A 17666-nucleotide genomic window follows, 5' to 3' on the forward strand; every position below is an offset into this window, starting at 1 on the left:
ATTCCCTTCCCTGCAGGATTTCTGTACCACAAATGAAATGTTCTTTGTTGCCAAAGTGTGTTTTTTTTCCATCTGGTATTCATCTCATCAAAACCTTTTCTGTATATCCCCCCCCCCCCATGATGTAATGAAGGAGTTGATATAACTTCATTAGTTCCTTTTTTCTTTCTCTTGCATATACAGGATTGAGATAAGCCTGTTAGCATTGCTTCAGTTTGAAGTTCCATTTTCACTGTGGTTTTGGCACAATCATTTATTTTACTGTAGCCAGCCTGTGGAGTGTGTTTTCTCTCTCATGTCCTTGAATTCATTGTCAGTCACAAAGTATTTAATGGAAACATTAAATGCTTTAAAATATGTAGTACTCTCCGCGTATGGGTCCTCAGCTAGAAGCCTGAAAGACTGGAGGCTAGCATCATTTGAAGGTTTATTCACTCATATGACTATTATCTGAGACCTTAGCTGAGGCTTAAACACCTTATGATCTATCTGTGTGCCCTGGGGTTCTTAATAGCACAGTGGCTGTATTCCAAAGGTGAGCATCCATAGAGAGAGTGGGAGCCAGGTTGTAGCCATATTGCCTTTTGTGATCTGGCTTTGGAAGTCACATAATATCACTTCCACCATATTCTATTTGTCAGTGCTATCACAAGGTCACACTCAGGATCAATGGAAGGGAAATTTATTCAGTGTATAGTTCTAAGGTGCTTCATAGATAGCACTGTTCAAAGACAGAGAACAAAGCTTTTGCATTCAGGGATTTTCTTTTCTTTTTTCTTTTTCTTTCCTTTCCTTTCCTTTTTTTTTTTTTTTTTGGCTTTTATTTTTGCCCACATTGAATTTTCCCTCAGTTTACTTTTTGACTCTTTTAAAAATTTTTAAAGAGGGTGGCTGGGTGGTTCAGTGGGTTAAGCCGCTGCCTTCGGCTCAGGTCATGATCTCAGGGTCCTGGGATCGAGTACCGCATCGGGTTCTCTGCTCAGCAGGGAGCCTGCTTCCTCCTCTCTCTCTGCCTGCCTCTCTGCCTACTTGTGATCTCTCTGTCAAATAAATAAATAAAATCTTGAAAAAATATTTTTTATGTTAAGTGGGCTCCATACCCAACATGGGGCTTGAACCCATGACCCTGAGATCAAGAGTCACATGCTCTACCAATTGATCTTACCAGTGACTCCTCCCTCAGTTTATTTTTTGGAAATAAAATTACCTTTAAAGTACTAAAGCTGTTCTCTAAAGTGTTTTCTTTGTTATCAGTCTTTATGTACTTAAGAGTAACTGATAATTTTTTAATGATACCAGTACCTCAGTTGTTGATGAAAGATACCATAAATCATAGATTTTGTTTTCTCTTAAACTAAGGTGAAATTCAATTAATACATATTTTAGTTATGTGATAATTTGGGTTGATGAATATTTAGTTGGCTGATCCTTATACTTTTTTTGTCTGTTAAATAATGTGTTAAACAATTTAGTAGTGTAAATCAAGCTATAAAGGTAGGGTTAGCAGGTGAATGTGGATTAAGATGGGAAACTAAAGGAGTAGAGCGTGAGTAAGGTGGTAGAGTCAGAGAGAGAATCCCAAGCAGGCTTCATGTCCAGGGCAGAACCCAGCACAGGCCTGATGTTATGACCCCAAGATGAGTATCTTCTTGTTTGACCCCAAGATGAGCCACCCAGGTTCCTTGAGAGAGTATCTTAAGCAGCCTCCACACCCAGCACAGGATCTGATGACCCTGAGATCATGACCTGAGCTGAAATGAGAATGCCCAACCGACTGAGCCACCCAGGTGCCCTGACTTATTTATAATCACTCTCTAGTCCTATATCTGTAAAAAAGGATAGAATTTTAAGGATATTTTTTCCCCTGATTATTGTTCCATTGACTTTACATATTGTATATGTGAGAAAATAAGTTTAGAGTCATTAGGTTACTTGCCAAAGCAATTCCAGAGCCAGGAGTGAGTGAGTGTGTGTGTGTGTGTGTGTGTGTGTGTGTGTGTGTGTGTGAGAGAGAGAGAGAGAGAGAGAGAGAGAAGGTCTGTTAGCACCTCTTGTCAACATTTTAACTATTATTTTATTAAATGTCATTTTCTAGCCCTATTTAAATTTGATGTTCTTTTAAAATACTGTCATTTATGTGTCACTCAGATTCCCTCAGAAGTGTTTTGTTTTACATATATTCGTTTATTCATGTATACAATTTAAGATTTTATTTATTTATCAGAGAGAGAGCGTGCACACAAGCAGGCAGAGTGGCAGGCAGAGGCGTAGAGAGAAGCAGGCTCCCTGCTGAGCAAGAAGTGGATATGGGGCTCAATCCCAGCACCCTGGGATCATGACCTGAGCCAAAGCCAGCAGCTTAACCGACTATAGCGTCCCTATAATTTAGATTTTTTTAAAGATTTATTTGCTTTTGAGAGAGATAGCACACAAGCAAGCGGGGCAGAGGGAGAATGAGAGAGGATCTCAAATAGACTCCATGCTGAACCTGACTTGGGCTCAATCTCACGACTGACCTGAGATCATGGCCCCAGTTGAAACCAAGAGTTGGAGGCTTAACCAACTGTACCACTTGGAACCCCAAGATTTTTTTTTTTTTTTAAGATTTTATTTATTTACTTGAGAGAGAGACAGTGAGAGAGAGCATGAACGAGGAGAAGGTCAGAGAGAGAAGCAGACTCCCCATGGAGCTGGGAGTCCGATGCGGGACTCGATCCCGGGACTCCAGGATCATGACCTGAGCCGAAGGCAGTCGTCCAACCAACTGAGCCACCCAGGCGTCCCCCAAGATTTTTTTAAAATTTATTTATTTTAGAGGGAGAGAGAGTGAGTGAGTGGGGAGAGGGGCAGAGGAAGAGAATCTTTCAAGCTGACTCCCTGCTAAGCACAGAGCCCGATGCAGGGCTTGATTCCATGACCCATGAGTTCGTGACCAAAACCAACGGTTGGGCACTCAACTAACTGAGCCACTCAGGCATCCCTCATACATACAATTCTATTTATTTATTTATTTATTTATTTAAAGATTCAATTGATTAATTAATTAATTAATTAAATTGACAGCAAGAGAGAGGGAACAGGAGCAAGGGGATTGGGAGAGGGAGAAGTAGGCTTCCTGGCAAGCAGGGAGCCCGATGCAGGGCTCTATCCCAGGGCTCCGGGGTCATGACCAAAGCCGAAGGCATATGCTTAACAACTGAGACACCCAGTTGCCCTTCATGTATATAATTTAAAAAACCAAATAGTTTTAAGAATGTTATAGCAAAATTAGCAGATTCTTGCCTTAGAATAAATCACTTTCAGCACATTTAGTTTTTCTCTCATATTTATTACTCAGGTTGTAAGAAATGTCCTTATATTATTTCTGGTTTTTCCTGACTTTTTTGTTCATATTCTGTACTGACTTTGAAGGATGAGACTTTAGATCTCTTATACTTCTGGGGCACCTGGGTGGCTCAGTGGGTTAAGCCTCTGCTTTCATCTCAGGTCATGGTCTCAGGGTCCTGGGATCGAGCCCTGCATCGGGCTCTCTGCTCAGCAGGGAGCCTGCTTCCCTCTCTCTCTCTGCCTACTTGTGCTCTCTGTCTGTCAAATCAATAAATAAATCTTAAAAAAAAAAAATCTCTTATATTTCTTTTCCCTGCTCCATACACAGATACTTCCTCCAAACAAAATAATCATGTAATAATATTTGGTTAGTTCAATATTTCTTTTCCCCAGAGAGGAATCCTCTGATCATCTGCCTCGAGTTGTAGCCTTGCTTTGTCTTCCTGGAACTGAGTGAGAGAAAGGGACTGGAGAGCTCTCAGCTGAGTATGTAGACTTGCACTTACATAGATTTCCCTGTTTTCAGCTCAGTAAACATGAATCAGCAGCTGTCCCTGAGTCCAGAGCCTTACTGGGTTATTTTCTTTAAATTTCTGGTTCTTACAGTGATGGGTAGTTCCAAGAAGGGTGTGAGAGATGGTCATGGAGGAGACTGTTACTTATACAGACTCACTTTGATTACTGCCTTTACTGTTACTTTAGTGTGTCTTAAGCAAACATTGTTTCCAGTCTCCCTTGTTTAACCTTGATACGGCTCAGATTGATTTTCAACAGTGTCTACCCTGAAGGAGAATTTACTGTTTACCAGGATTTTTTTTTTTAAAGTAAAATCGCATGTTAAAATGCAGCCGGTCATCTTGAGTGCAAAAATATGTGATAATTTGCCAGTTACCATAGTGTTTGAAAATGCAAACGTTGTAGTATGTCATTGATCTTTAAAGATTTTGTTAAAAATTTTTTTCCCGTAAATTATATTATATTAAGCACTAGGAAACTCTTTATTAATCAGGTTTATAATTATGCACAATTAAGATTATCTTATTTCTTGTTTTTTTTCCCCTTAATCCCACTATGTTTCATGAGGTGTATATATATGGTTCTTAGGTCTTGTAGCACATTTGTCATATATAAGTTTGTTACTGATAATGACATTTACTTCTGCTGAGAGATTTCCTGGACAGTTATCCAGTAATGAATTTGTAAGTCTTTAGTGTGAAGACTTACTAGCTTAGTGATTATACACAAGTTGCTCTACTTGTTACTTGTTACTTGTAACTATACATTAGTTGCTCTAATAAAAATAAAGATTTTATTATTTGACAGAGAGAGAGAGAGAGAGAGAGAGAAAGACAATGAGAGCAGGAATGCTAGCAGGGGTAGTGGGAGAGGGAAAGGAAGATGTGTGGCTCCATCCCAGGACCCTGGGATCATGACCTGAGGCAGGTGCTTAAGGCGCCCCTGACTCCTACATTTAAAATGGTTGATTCTTCTCTTCTGTTGCTTGTGATTTAATAGACTTAATCTGTTCTGTAGTTCCAGATGTTTTCTTAGAAGAATATTATAATTAAAATTCCATAAAAGAGCAGTATGCTAATTGCTTTATATGTATATTTTCACCTATGTACTGTTTCCAACACCTAGTGTATTTCCTGGCAGTGTTGATTAAAAATACATATACACAGAAATTATAAAAATGCCAGTTTATTCTTAAAAAGTAAAGAAGAAAATAATTGTTAAATTTATAGTTTTGAGAATTAGGTATTTATTATCTTGGCAGATGTACAGTAAATTGTGGGTTGTTCATATACCCATTTAATGATGATAATTACTGAGTGCCCAGTATAATGGGAAAAAATAATTGTGAAAGTAGCTGTAAACTAGTTTTGGGGATTCTGTGTAGAAAGTAACTGCAGATCAGTCTCCCTATGCCCTGGAAGTTATATACAGATTTTTTTTGTTATAATATACATGCTATATATTGTACAGTGCATAGATCTTCAGTATAAAACTCAGTGAATATTTGCATATGTATACATCTGTGGAGGTACAATAAGATGCTCTCACCAAAAAAAAAAAAGATTCTCTTGTGCCCTTCTAAGTATTTCCTACTCTATTTTATTTCCTCTCTTAGCTTTTTTTGGGGTAACCTCTTAATATCTGACAGTTAGTGTTTACCATGGAAATTACAAAATGTGTCTTTATTTATCAGTCTACCTTTAATACTTGTAACATGTTCACCCGCCCAATACAAAAAGCTTAAAAACAGTTAAATACGTTTACCTTTTTTGCTATTATTATGTATTTTAACATCCCCTCATATGTTATAAACCCTGTAAGACATTGTTATTATTGCTTTAAACAATCAGTAATCTGTATATTTGCCTTTATATCTGTACTCTGCACTTATGCATTTCTTATATATCCATGCTTCCATCTAGAATCATCGTCCTTCATCCTAAAGAACTACTTTTATTACTTTTTAAATAAGGTTTGTTTATGATAGATTCTTTCAACTTTTTGTCTTTTGTTATTCCTCATGTTCTGGGGGATATTTTTGCGGACAATAGAATTTTGTGTTGATAGGTTTTTCCTTCGGTAGTTTAATGATGCCACTTCATTAGCTTTCATATTTCTCTTGAGAAGTCATCTTTCACTTTTACTGTATTCACCTGAAGGACAGGAGAGAGGTCCTTTCCTTCTTTGTTTTTAAGATTTTTCTCTTTCTTTGATTTTTAGTCAGTTGTCTGTAATATAGGTATATGTGGTTTTTTATGTGTGTGTTGTTCCTGATTAGTATTAACTGACGTTCTTGAATCTGTAGGTTGATGTCTGTAACATTTGAAAAGTTCTCATCTTTCACTGATTCAGTTATTGCTTCTGATCCATTTTCTCTTCTTTCTTTCTATACTTCAGTTACATATATATTAGATTGTTTGACTACATATCACATCTAACATATGTTCTACTTATAATTTTTTTCTGTCCTTTGAGTGACTGTTAATCTGTCTTGGCATGTGCTGATTCTGTGGGGTTTTTTCATGGTGCTTATTCTGCTTTTAAACCTATTCAAGGAGTTCCTCTATTTCACATGTTTTGCAGTTCTAGAATATCTCTGTGATCATTTTCATAGATTCTAATTCTCTAGTGAAATGTATCCTGTTTTAATCTATTTTCTGTTTTTTAATTCTGTTGTCTTTATATGTTGTCATTTATTTTTAAAGTGCTTACATAAGACCAATATATAGATCATTCCTAAGTCTTCTTTTGATTGTTTTGTTTCTTGATTATCAAACAGTTTTCCTGCTTCACATATCTACTAATTTTGCATTGTATGATGGATACTGTGAGTATAATGTGGAGTAGTGGACAGCAGATTGGCCCACGGGCCAAATCCAGCCTGGTGGCCGTTGTGTGGCCCAGGAGCTAAGAATGTTTTTTACTTTTTTAAAGGTCTTGTTCTTGTTTTAAGAGAATGTGCAGTGGAGACTGTGACCCTCAAAACCTAAAAATACTTACTTCCTGGCTGTTTACTCGAAAGGTTTGCTGACCCCTATTATAGAAGCTTTGGGTTGTTATCTTCCTTTAAGTAAAATTGCATTTTATTCGGGCGGGCAGTTAAATTGCCAGTGGGTCACTTTGATCCTGTGAAGTTCAGTTTTAGGCTTTGTTAAGGAATGTCTGTTTCAATTTTGTTTTTATTCTAAGGCTTGGATTATCTAGGGTCTCACCTAAACACCTGTGGCATTCATCATGGTCTCTCTCCTCTGATTAGTCTATACTTCATTTATTCAGAACTGTGCAAGCTCTGAACTCTTTGTTTAGCTAAAAGCCTCCCATAGGAGGCTTTTAGGCTCCTAGGCTTCTAGGAGTCACCCTGTTTAACAAAATACTGTTAAGTATTTTAACCCACACTGTTCATCTCTGCCTAGGAGGCAGATGAGAACCCAGAAGGGATTTTTTTTTTTTTAAAGATTTATTATTTATTTGCAAGAGAGGGAGAGAGAAACTAAGCAGACCCCATTTCAGAGCAGAGCCCAACATGGGACTCCATTTCACAACCCTGAGATCATGTCCTGAGCTGAAACCAGGAGTCTGACACTTAACTGATTGTACCACTGAGGTCCTGTGTGTCCCCCTACCAGAGGGAAATTTTTATATAGTTTTGTAACTTTTTCTTTTTGGCTCTTTTCTCTCTAATAATCTGCCCCCCAACTCCCCCATTCAGCTACCTTAGCAGCCCCGAACATTAATTGTAGTCTTCACTTCCAACAGGACTGCCACACTGCTTGGGCTCTGTTTCTCTACACCATGATTTGGAAAATGCCCTTAAGGAGAAAGCCAGTGTGAATATGGGATTTGATTTATCTGGTTTTCTTCTATCAAGGATCACAGTGCTGTGTTCGTTATTGTCTAAGGCCTACAAATGGGCTTTTTTGTTTGTTTGTTTGTTTGTTTTTTGGTATATTTGGTCTAGCTTTTACAGATGTTTATAGCAGAATGGTATCCCAACATTAGGTATTCCATTATGACAAGAACTGAAAATCCTGATTGTTTTAAAATGTGAGAATATAGCCCATTATATAATAGTGGATTTTGATTTGAAATATTTAACATGTTGCGGGCTGTGTTTTTTGTCCAATATTCAGTTGAGCCAAATAGAAAAACTCAGGTTTCAGTTAATAATGGTAAATAATAATAGTGAATGTATGCACCCTATAAAATCAAGTTAGTCTGAAATCTATTGATTTGGTGACGGGGATAAAATAGCATTTGATTTCCAAAGATGAAGCCCTATGTACATGGACCATTGGGTTTGTTATTTTAGAAGATTTCAGCTCAAGTCATCTGCCACATTTGAGATGCACCTTAATCCTAGTTGGTCTGGGCTCACCTGTTATCAGAGAAACTTTGTTTGGCTCTTAATTGTTTAACTATCTTGTGTTTGTGTTTACATATCCAGCATTTTCAAAATCATTGTTAAATATTTTAGCCCACACTGTTCCTCTCTTAACTACCATACTAACAGTGTATATGAAGTACAGACCTGGTAACACACTATTTTATTACCTTATCTCATATTCCTTGAGGGAATAATCATTTAAATGTTTTTGCTCTCATAATGTTTTTTTTGTATTGCACTGAATGTAAAGGCTGTTTGTCTAGGCCACATGTTACCTTGTTACCTTGAGTAATTTGATGAAACTAGGTAGTTAGCTTGGGGTCTACTTTCTTGCTTTTGCTCTGTGTGTCTTTCTTGAAGTTGAATATAGCATGCCCTTCTCAGCTACTTGAGTCCTGTTCTTTGAGAAAGAATATATGCCACAGCTCTGTTTCTGTGCTAAAACTTGCAAACATGCTTTCAGTATTCGTTGAAATGTTGTTGGTGACCGTAGAGATGTAGTTGTTACCATACAGTTAAGCTACATGACTCCCTTTCTGATGCACCACTGCCTCTCCCCTTCTCCCAAGTAATTCTTTGTTCTGAGTCTCCTGTGGAACCAAGAATCCCCTGGAGGAATCCTTGGTGCCCAGTATGACCCTCTGCCCAGGGGCTGGTGTGGGTTGGTGTCGGTGGATGGACTTTGGTGATCACAATAGTGTAGAAAAGAACCTGCTTCTCATCTTTGTACCCATTTTGAATGTTACTCCTACTCAAAATTATATAGTTTCTTATCTGTATATTAGAAATTTGGTTATATATTAAAGGTAGCATCCATTTAGTCTTACTTGAATCTTTGTCCTTATTTAATATTCTTTTCTAAAATAAGACTTAAAATAATTATGCTTCCAAAATAAAACAACCCATATATTCATGCATTGCATGTACAGTATAGCAGATTGCTCACTTTCAGAAATCTTCACTTATCCTGAAACTCTTTTCTTCTCCTCCTTGTGAATTCAGTATAGTAATATGTCTTCCTCTTAAATATTTTCCTAGTAACTGTTTTTTTACTTTTTTCATTCACCTTCTGAATTCTACACATAATTTTTAATGTAACTTGTTTGGTTTCCACAAAGAAAAGCAACAGCTGTAATATGTGATGAATCAGTAATACTGTTATGACAAACATTTTTCTGAATGTGCAGACACTTCTTTTTCATGCTTCCTTTGGTTTGTTAATAGTAAACTTGAGTGCTGATAGTGCTTTTCTCTGTTTCTTTTGCATTTAATTTTTTTCCCCGTGTTAAATCTGGAAGTGAATAGGCACTTGAGTTTAGTAGTAGGTTAATTTACAGTGATGAATTCACTGCATATTTTTTTGATATCATTTAACTTTGACTTACTGTGAAGTGACTTTCATTTTTCCTCATCAAGAATAACTTGAGGGACACTGGGGTTGTCCTGTTGGTTGAGCATCCAACTCTTAATTTTGGCTCAGATTCCAGGGTCTCGAGATTGAGCCCTGTGTCAGGTTCTGCACTCCTTGTGGAGTCTGCTTGAGATTTTTTTCTCTCTTCCTCTCCTTCCCTGTGTCTGCTTCTCCCCCTGCTCATGCTCCCTCTCTCTTGCTCAAATAATAAAATGTTTTAAAGAAAAAGAATAACTTGAATGGAACTGTGCTAGTTTTACAAAGAACTACATAGATCTGGTCATGGATTGTAGCTATTAGATTACTCCACACAGATTATTTAAACATATAGTGATGTCAAAATTAAGATTAAGCACCATGAATAATTGATAAACGAAGTTGTGGTGTAGGGAGGTAGTAGCATAGTATAATGAGAAGTGCATGGGCCTTGGAATTCAAAAGGCTAGATTTGTATCCTGGACCTATCATATGCTTGCTCTGTGGCATTGTCCCACTTACTTGAGCTTCATATATATAAAATTTCCTTTTATATAGGTGGAAATAATATCATCTATTAAGGTTATCAGGATTAAATGAATATATATGAAACAGTCAATAAGGATTCTATTAAGTCATTTTAGAAATGTAATATCCCTTCCTGCCCTTTGTCTTCTTTTCTCTCCTTCCTCTTTAGTAACCCAGAGTCAGCCAAACACAGCATCCACCCAGTTGCCCTGACTTCTGACATCAGTTGCACATTTGGGAGATTTTTTTGTTTGTTTGTTTGTTTCTTTCTTTATTCTTTTCTTTCTTTCTAAAGATTTTATTTACTCATCAGAGAGAGAGAGAGAGAGGTTGTGTGTGTGTGCAAGCAGACAGAATGGCAGGCAGAGTCAGAGAGAGAAGCAGGCTCTCTGCTAAGCAAGGAGCCTGATGTGGGACTCGATCCCAGGTCCCTGGGATCATGGCCTGAGCTGAAGGCAACCACTTAACTGACTGAGCCACCCAGGTGTCCCCATTTGGGAGATTTCTATAACCACCCTGAGTTTCAGCAATTTGTTAGGATTCACAGAACTCATCAAGAGCTGTTACACTCATGATTATAGGAATACAGATTATGCTGGGAAAGGATACAGATTAAGATCGTTCAAGGAAAGAGATGGATTACGCAGAGTCTAGGAGGAGTCAAAACCAAGGAGATGGATTACGCAGAGTCTAGGAGGAGTCAAAACCAAGGACTTCAAGTCCTCTTCAAGGAGTCATAGAAGATGTTACCTTCTCCTGGCCACCATATGTGACAATACACACAGACTGTTTCCAAGGGTCTAGAGATCACCTCCCATTAGTGAAGAGCAAAGGCCAAGCTTCTCTTTGGAAAAGGTCGTTTCTTCATGTTAGTGCTACAATTTGTAGTAGCTGATTAAATTATTCAGTAGTTAATATTGCGGTTATTAATTTTTATCTACGTAGTAACATACAATTTTAAGTAGTTTTTCAAAACCAAACAGGACAAAGCATATAATGAAAGCTTAATGACATGCTCCCACCTTCTTATTTATTTATTTATTTTCCCAGTTGCCAAAGGCTATATTGGTATGTATGTTTTGGAAAATAAAGATTGATTCTGTTACTTTCAAGTCACTGGACTGAAGAGCTATGTCTAGGGACACATCAAATAGTGAAAAAGGGGACTGCTGCTTTGGTCACATTTTATTCATAGATACAGTCAAAAGCACAAGACTTGTAGTCAACCAGTTCTTCAGGTTTAAACCACAGGCTGATTTCTTTCTCTGTACTTTCTATTGAATTGCTGCTACGAATGTTGCTCTTGCCAACTTGAATCCAAAAGTCCCGGTTGGTGCCTGGCTTAGAATCTGCTGAGTTGGTCTCCCCAGGCATCACTTGCTTTGTTTTCTCCACAGTCAGTCCCACCCAGACCATAACCACAACTGGCCTGCAGCTCATGGGCTTCAGCAGCTCTGGGAAGAATGGGTGGTCCTTCAGGTCAATGGAGTGCTGCTTCAGGAGTTCCTCAGAGGCCTGTAGGAGTTTCATGGCCATGAGATGGAACCCCTGCTGCTCCCAGTGCCTGATGATCTCACCCACCAGGGCACACTATACACTGTCCAGCTTGGTAGCAATAATCCTACGCTCCAGATTGGCCATGGCCAGGATGCTGGCTGTGCACTCCTGCTTGATGGGATTGGAATCAACTCTCGCTCTTTTAGTGCTAGTTTCCAGATACCTTTGGAGTTATATTTTAGGCATTTACTCCATTTTTTCTGTGCTGGTTTATGTTTTTTTTTATTTTGGACATAATTATTATTTTTTACCACTCTTTCCCCAGTCTCTTTTGGACATTATATTGACTTCCTGTTATGCAAGATGAGGATTTAATATTTAGTCCATTTTACATCTTCACATACCCCCGAATTCTTTTGTTATAATTTTTATTTAAATCTGTGTATCTATTTATCTATCCCTCTCTATCTAGTATTTATGTATCTTATATTTGTCAGAATTACATTTCTAATAAAAGAAACTGGAAATAACCATAACTTAAACAAGCTTAAAGTTCATTTTTCTTTCACATAAAAGAATTCTGGAGATTGACAGTCCAGGAAAGGGATAGCAACTTCATAGTTAGCAAGGAGTAAGGCTCCCTCTTTGTCCTTTGCTTCAGGAAAGTTTTTAGAGCTCTGCCATGCTTGTCAGCTTTTCGGTAGGTGGCAGTGTTAACCAAAACTGGGTTTGCCTGTTGGTGGTTATTGAACCAAAAGTCAGAACTAAGCCAAAGAACAGGAAAAGAAAGGGTTTTACTTGCAGTAAGTAGAGGAGAACACTGGGGATCTTTCCCAAAGCAGTTTTTCCTGAACAACAAAATTGAGGAAGTTTTAAACTAAGAGTGTGCACATATTCATGTAGGGGCTTGCACAATGGGGAGTATAGTGTGGAAGAGGGGAAGAAGTCATCTGAGGGTGACTGAGTCCAGGTCAAAGTCATAAGGGCCAGCAGTCATCAATTCTTTGGTTCCATTTGGTCCGTGTCTGAGTGCTCAAGAGGTTAGATCCTACATAGATAACTCAAGGATGTATATATCAGGTCAGTCTTAACTTTTGAGTTGGCACTGGGAGTCTTACCATTGATTTATTATCCCTGATATGCATAGGTTATATCCTGTCCTGATAGCGGCTCTTTGCTCTTCAATCCTTTCACAAGATGGCTGGGAGCCTAAAATGACTTTTCTTATGTCAAGAAAGTTCTGTCTCTCTTCATTTTCCAAGGAACCTCTAACTCTTTCTGCTTATAAGTAGGGGAAAATGGAGAAGCAGAAAGAGCACATGCCAGTTTTGTTCCCGAGTCTTAAGGAGCATTGCTTATAAATTCTACCCTGTAGCTTCTAGTTACGTCTTAATGGCCAAAATTTAGTCACATGCCCTCATTGGGGCTGCAAGGGCTGGGTACTTTATTTTATTTTTAAATTTTTTTAAAGTAGGCTTGACGCCAACGTGGGGCTTGAACTCACAACGACCTTGAGATCAAGAGTCACATCCTCTGCTGACTGAGCCAGCCTGCCCCCCCAGTGCTGAGTATTTTAGATACTATTGCTACCCCAAACAATACTGGAGTTTTATTTTATTTTATTTTTTTTTAAAGATTTTATTTATTTATTTGACAGAGAGAAATCACAGGTCGGCAGAGACGCAGGCAGAGATAGATAGAGGAGGATGCAGGCTCCCTGCTGAGCAGAGAGCCCGATGTGGAGATCATGACCTGAGCCGAAGGCAGAGGCTTTAACCCACTAAGCCACCCAGGTGCCCCTGGACTTTTATTTTAAAGAAGTGAGAGAAAATGTGTATGATGTGGGCAGCTGGCAGTTTTTGCCTTAACTGGTGTCCTTGTTTACTTTTTTTGTGATTATGCAAATTAATTTACTGGAAAGTCAAGAAGTATATTTTGATGATATTTTATTTTTCCTAGAATAATTCATTTCCTTTTTTTAAAAATATGCTTAGTTTTCTCCCCTTAGCCTTTATTTTTTGTGTTTTCAAATTATAGGCATACCTCATTTTATTGCACTTCAATTTGTTGCACTTTGCTGAGACTGTACTTTTTTTTTTTCTTTTTTTTTTTTTTTTTACAAAGAGAAGGCTTGTTGCAACTCTGTATTGAGCAAGTCTGTTGGCTCCATTTTTCCAACAGCATTTGCTCACTTTGTGTCACATTTTGGTAATTCTTGAAATACTTCAAACCTTTTCATTATTATATTTGGTCTTTGATGTTACTATTGTAATTGTTTTGCAGTGGCATGAACTACATCTCTACAGTTAATCTGTAACTGATTAAGTGTGTGTGTTCTAACTGTTCCACTGACTAGTTGTTCCCTTACCTTTTTTCTTTCTCCCTCTCCTTGGGCCTCACTATTCCCTGAAACATAAGAATATTGAAATTAGGACAGTTAATTACCCTACAGTGGCATCTTCATGTTCAAGTGAAAGGGAGAGTCGCATGTTTCTCATGTTACTTATTTTTTTAGAGCGAGATTGTACATGCGTATGTGTGGGAGTGATGTGAGGGGCAGAGGGAGAGGGAGAGACTCTTAATTAGACTCCACACTACCATAGGGCTCGATCTCATTACCCTGAGATCATGACCTGAGTTGAAATCAAGATTGGATGCTTAAACCAATCCACGCACCTCCTTGTTTCTCACTTTCAATCAAAAGTCGGAACTGATTAAGCTTAGTGAGGAAGGCATGTCAGAAGTTGAGAAAGGCTGAGAGCTGGGTCTTCTGCACCAGTTAGTCAGGTTGTGAATGCAAAGGAAAATTCTTCTTCTTCTTCTTTTAAAATATTTTATTTATTTATTTGACAGAGATCACAAGTAGGCAGAGAGGCAGGCAGAGAGAGAGAGAGAGAGGAGGAAGCAGACTCCCTGCTGTGCAGAGAGCCCGATACGGGGCTCGATGCGGGGCTCGATCCCAGGACTCTGGGACCATGACCCGAGCTGAAGGCAGGGGCTTTAACCCACTCAGCCGCCCAGGCGCCCCAGGAAAATTCTTTAAGAAGATTAAAAATGCTACTCCAGTGAACACACAAATGATAAGAGAATAAAATATCCTTATTGTTGATAAAGAGAAAGTTTGAATGGTCTGAATAGAAGATCAAACTGGGTACAATATTCCCTTAAACCGAAGCCTAATCTAGAGCAAAACCCTAACTCTCTTCAATTCTCTGAAGGCTAAGAGAGGTGAGGAAGCTGTAGAAGAAGAGTTTGAAGCTAGCAGAGGTAGTTTCTTGAGACTTAAGGAAGGAGGCCATTTTGCTAATGTAATGTAAAGGCCATTTGCTACAAGGTAAAGCAGCCAGTTATTCCAGAAGATCTAGCTACTTGAAAGTGTAGCTACACTAAACAACAGATTTTCAAAGTAGACAAAACAGCCTTCTTTTGCAAGAAGATCCCATCTAGGACTTTGACAGCTAGAGAGAAGTCAGTTCTTGGCTTCAAAGCTTCAGTGGACAGGCTGACTCTCTTGCTAGGGGCTAATGCAGCTCATGACTTTAATTTGAAGCCTGTGCTCATTGATTATTCAGAAAATCCTCAGGTCCTTGGGTGGCTTAGTCGTTAAGCATCTGCCTTTGGCTCAGGTCATAATCCTGGGGTCCTGGGATTGAGCCGCATATTGGGCTCCCTGCTCAGAGGGAAGCCTGCTTCTCTGTCTCCCACTCCCTCTGCTTGTAGTCTCTCTCTCCCTGTGTCTCTGTCAAATAAATAAATAAAATCTTTTTTAAAAATCCTCTGGTCCTTAAGAATTATGCTAAATCAACTCTCCCTGTGATCCATAAATAGGAAAACAAAGCCTGGATATAGCACATTTGTTTACAACATGGTTTAGTGAATATTTTAAACCCATTATTGAGACCTGCTCAGAGAAAAAGATTTCTTTCAGAATTACTGCTCACTGACAATGTGCCTGGTCATGTAGAGCTCTGATGGAGATGTAATGCTGGCTTCGTAGAGTGAGTTTAGAAGTAATCTTTCTGCTTCTACCCTCTGAAAGGAATCGGAGAGAATTGATACACTTTTTTCTAACATGTTTGGTATAACTCACCAGTGAACAGGGCTGGTTCTCATGCTCTCTGCTTTGGAAGTTTACTTAATTTGCCTTAACATTTCAAGCAGTAAGTTGCTTATTCTTTCTCCTTAATAAGTAGAACAAAAATGGATGATTGTTTACAATGAAATTTGAAACTACCTCCTTGTATTTGCATTCAAATCAGGTGTTTATTTTTTCAGTTTACCTCCCCTTCCCAATTCTATTTTATGTGTGTTTTGGCAGACTATAACAACAGTCATCTTACTTACTTGGTAAGTAGTAATTTTGTAGTCTAGTTATTCCATAATGTGTACGTATATCAAAGTGTCTCGTTGTACTTCTTAAATATATACAATTTTATTTGTCAACTGTAGTTTAATAAAGGTTGAAAAATAGATACTACAACCTTGCCTCAGCCCTCATTCTTCTACTTAAATTGCTTACTCAGAGTTTATCATGTAGTTGAGAAATTAGCTTCTCAAGGCTTACTGTGTTTCACTTCTAACAGTTGTTAGAACTGCTACCTTCTTTTAAGGAAAGCTCTTATATCTCTGATCACATTCTGTATCTTAATCAGTTTTGTACATATTGATGTTCCTTTAGGATTTACTATTGTTTTTGTGTCTTTCATTCTTTCATGGTTTATTTACATTTATGTTGGATTACAGATATTTGAGGATTTTTCAATCCCCTTTTACTAATTTTGATTTTAATTTCATTACGTTTAGTGAATGTGCTTTGTATAATTTCTGTTCTTTTAAATTTGATAAGGTTTGCTTTAATAAGGATTATTTTAAATTTGATAAGATTTATTTATTTTTTTATTTTTTTGGCATATTTTAGTGAATGGTATAGCCCTTGGAAAAAAATGTACATTCTGCTTTTTTTGCATGGAGAGGTCTGTAAATGTCAGTTAGGTTATTGACTCATAGTGTTTTTATAACCTTGCTGATTTCTCTCTTTGCTTTGCTCTGTCAGTTTTTTGAGGAGGAATGTTAAGTCTTCGACTATAATTGTGTAATTGAACATTTGTGTATCAATTATGTTAGTTTCACCTCTTGTATTTGTATTACCTCTGTTGTATTATCTATTTATCGTTGTTACTTCTTCTTGCTGAGTTAACTCGTTTATCATTATGTAATGTCTGTCTTTATCCCTGGTCATTTTCTTTCTTCTTTTCTTTCTTTCTTTCTTTCTTGTCAGTACTCTTCATCTTCCATTTGAGTAGTGTTTGCATATTGTGTCTCTTCATTTTATTATTATTATATTAATATGTATTACTGTGTACATATTATTACATACATACATATACATACATATATGTACAATATTAATATGTACATTTTTATATTAAAGTGGAAATTTAGTAGGCAGTGTATAATTGGGTCGTCTTTAAAAATACAGCCTGACAGTTAATGTCTTTTAATTTAAATGTAATGAAATTATTGAATTCATTCAATATAGTCCTTCCATTTTTAAGTTCTTTTGTTTATCCCTTCTGTTTTTTGTTTCGTCTTCCTTTCTTGCCATCATTTGGATTATTTGAGTATTTTTAGTATTCAGTTTTGGTGTATCTTTTTTCTTTATTGTTTTTTTGAGGTTGCTATATCGATTATAACATATATACCTACTTTTTACAGTGTACTTATATTTCCCGTTTTATGAGACACCTGGGTTGCTCAGTCAGTTAAGCTTCTGCTTTTGGCTCAGGTCATGATTCCAGGGTCTTGGGATCAAGTCCCGAATTGGGCTTCTTCCTCAGCTGGGAGCCTACTTCTCCCCCTGCTTATGTGCTCCATCTCTCTCTTTCTTTCTCTCTTTCTCTGTCTGAGACAAATAAATAAATAAAATATTTTTAAAAAATAAAAAATAAATGGGATGTGTGGGAGGCTCAGTCGGTTAGGATTTTATGTTTTACCACTTCAAATAAAACTATACAGTTCCATCCGTAC

The 17666-nt window shown here is 37.6% G+C and overlaps 1 protein-coding gene and 1 pseudogene across 4 annotated transcripts in view; one reads left to right on the forward strand and one right to left on the reverse strand.

Annotated features, from left to right (window-relative positions):
- Positions 1 to 17666, forward strand: part of PTPN4 (protein tyrosine phosphatase non-receptor type 4) — a 221962-nt gene that overhangs the window by 52672 nt on the left and 151624 nt on the right. The window lies entirely within an intron of this gene.
- On the reverse strand, positions 11282 to 11783 carry LOC116596770 (annotated as a pseudogene).

The sequence above is a fragment of the Mustela erminea genome, chromosome 8 (assembly GCF_009829155.1).
Source record: "Mustela erminea isolate mMusErm1 chromosome 8, mMusErm1.Pri, whole genome shotgun sequence".
NCBI classification, from domain to species: Eukaryota; Metazoa; Chordata; class Mammalia; order Carnivora; family Mustelidae; genus Mustela; species Mustela erminea.